This window comes from Camelina sativa, chromosome 20 (assembly GCF_000633955.1).
Source record: "Camelina sativa cultivar DH55 chromosome 20, Cs, whole genome shotgun sequence".
Lineage (NCBI taxonomy): Eukaryota > Viridiplantae > Streptophyta > Magnoliopsida > Brassicales > Brassicaceae > Camelina > Camelina sativa.
The window spans coordinates 27,471,305-27,474,501 of record NC_025704.1 but is presented as its reverse complement, the minus strand read 5'-3'; positions in this window follow the sequence as shown (position 1 = coordinate 27,474,501).

Genomic DNA, 3,197 nt, shown 5'->3' with positions numbered 1-3,197 from the left:
CAAAACATGCTTCAATCTTAAATTTTCAAGTTCAATCAACAAGCATCAAAGAACTAAGAACAAGGGCCTTGATCCTATCCTATTGAATCCAACATGCTAACAAGGTTACAATCATCATCAACCCCTATGCTAAATGCAACAACCCTATATGAATAAACCTAGACTCAGTCCTAATATGCAATTGTAAACTACATGAACACTCTGTTTTTATGGAAATTTTCGAAATATTTTCAAATTTGTATGGTTTTTCTATGCAAATAGACGGAAGCAGACTCAAACATGATATGATGCAAAAATTTGAAATAAGAATCACAAAAAACGACATTAGATACATCATCTCAAACCCTCCCCCAAACTTAAATTACACAGTCTCCTGTGTAAGAAAAATTTGCAGGAGGATTTAAGAATCACAACAGAAACAATGCAGGAATGAAATGGTATGTACAAAGGAAAGGTCGGAGTACCTCAGTAGTAGAAGAAGGATCCCATGCTCGCCCAAGGAGGAGCGTGAAACTGACTCTGTCCTTCGCCTTGTTCGGGATCCGCGTGTGTGACATCAGCTGGTTGGTCGACTTGCTGCTCAACCGCTTTCGTGCCCTGATGATCACCTTGAGCTTCAACTTGCCGCTCAACCTCAACCTCATGCTCATCTCGAGCTGCAGAACAACGCGCTGATCGGTGACTAGAAGAGGCTCTGGAACCTCGCGAACCGCGTCTCCTTCTCTCCCTGGACTCATGTGACGAGTGGCGTGAAGGAGCAGGTGAAGGCGGACGCTCCCGTGACACATATGAAGATTGACGTGCTAGGGAGGGAACCGGAGAGAGTGTTCTCTGACGAGTTGGCTCGCTGGAGACTTTGTGTGTGGCTCGAGAGAGGGGCTCGATCGGGTGTTGGCTTGAGTGGCTCGAGTGTGGTAGTTGGAGCATGTGCGGAGTGAAATTGGCTCGAGCGTGACAGCGGAGGCATGGCTCGAACGAGTGCAGAGTGATGAACCTCTCAGGATGGGTCGAGTCTGATTCCACGCTGTCGGTTGAACCTTGTTCGAGTCGATGATGGTTGAGAACGCACAGTGGTGGTTGAACTCTGCAACACCTCTTCTTCATTATCCCAAACCTCTTCCTTAATTTCCTTGGAGGAGAACTTCTCATTGTACCTTGGAGCTTCTTGATTTTCCCACTCATCTTCTTCACCATAGCTGTTAACTCTTTCACTGAATCCCTTAGAATCTGAGTATTTTGTAGTTCATACAAACTGTTAAGCGCGGGAGGACGTGACTCTTGCGGTTGGTGAGGTTTAGGAAGCAGGTCTTGACGCTTAGGGAGGGTAACGACTGCACTCGATTTGGAGAATGGTCGAGTGACACTTTGAGTTTTCTCTTTGGTTACCAAAACCTCAGTTTCTGCCTCATTCACATCCTCAAAGATGTCAAACCCAGATTTTTGATCTTTCTCTTCAATCACAAAGGTATGTCCATCAATAGTTGGTTTCTTCCTAGAATCCCTGATATCAAACTTCATCGTGAAGTTTTTACCCAGATTGAGATCAATCATCCCATTCTTGACATCAATGACTGCGCCAACTGTAGCTAAGAAAGGTCTTCCTAGGATTAGTGGATCTTTAGGCTCTTCATCCATTCCTAGCACTACAAAGTCAGTAGGAATCTCAGCTTGTCCAATTTTGATGGGCAAGTTCTTTAATAGACCATGAGGCAATCTAGTAGTCCTATCAGCCAATATTAAGCGGAGGTTGCATGACTTGTATTCGTTGAATCCTAGCCTCTGAGCTACAGACAGTGGCATGAGGCTTACTGAAGCACCAAGATCACATAGGCACTTTTTGAAGGCCAATGGACCTAGAGAACAAGGCAAGGTGAAAGAACCAGGGTCCTCTAGCTTCTTTGGGATAATCATCTTCTGAATGACAGCCTTGCATTCATGAATAACCCCACCTATGTCATGCCCTACCCTCTCATCTTCCAGAGCCTTAGCTTGAGCTCCTTTAGCTATCTCCTCCTTCTCTTTGGTCTTTTCGGTTACCAAGTCAGTTAAAAACTTTTGATATTGAGGCACAAGTGCAAATGCATCAAGCAAAGGCATCCTAAGTTCAATCTCCTTGACTTGGTTTTCGAACAGAGCTTTGTACTTCTCAGTAAGCTGCTTCTTAAACCTCACTGGAAATGGTAGAGGTGGCTTGTATGGTGGAGGAATGAATCTCACAGGTTTATCCTTGGGAGCAGTGGGTTCTTTAGTAGCTTCAGGATCAGATTGTTTGGCTGACTCAATTGGATCCTTGAGCACCTCGACAGGATCCTTTATCTCAACTTCATATTGAAGAAAATCCTCCCCATCTAAACTCTCAGTGTCCTCAGTGAGCCGTACATCTACAGCTTGGGTGGTGATGGCATGCATAGTAGCATAGTCCTTGGGGTTTTGAACTGCTTTTCCAGGTAGTTGGCCAGTTGTTGGGGTAGAAGTAGAAACAGTCTTGCCTTCCATATACTTCATCTTGGAGTTAAGAGCTTCAAACTTGACATTCAGATCATTGTAAGAACATTCCATCCGCTGACTGAGTTCAGCAAACTTCTTAGCAGTATCCAGAGAACCACTAGCTTGACCTTGAAGAAGTTGTTGCAGCATGTGCTTCATTTCTTGATCTAGGGCTGGGGTAGGCTGAACTGGTTGAGGGCGGAATCCTGGCGGTGGTCCTGAGGGAGCTTGGTAACCCTGGTGGAACTGTTGTTTTGGAGCGAATCCCAAATTGTAAGACACAAAAGGTTTTTGTTGTCCTTGCTGTTGTTGTTGAGGCGGGTACACCTGATCTTGTGGATTAGCAACATTGGTATTTCGATAAGACAAATTGGGGTTCGTCTTGTAGGGGTTGTAACCTTTGTTGTATCCACCCTGATTCTGAACATAGCTGATCTCTTCACTCTGCTCACCCTCCCCATCTGGAACTTGGAAAGGGTCGTCCTCAGAGACGAAGTGGATGCCCCTCTGCTGGCTCAGCAAGATACGGTCAAGCTTCTCATTGACATTCTTGAGGTCTTTCTTGTACTTCTCTTCAGACCCAGCGTCGCCGCGAAATGTGTGGTCATAATCCTCGATGTAGTTGCCGTCGGACTGAGCGAGATTCTCCACCAGTTGCCAACTTTCATCGACGTCCTTGTTCAGGAAGTTACCGTTAGAAGCGGTGTCAA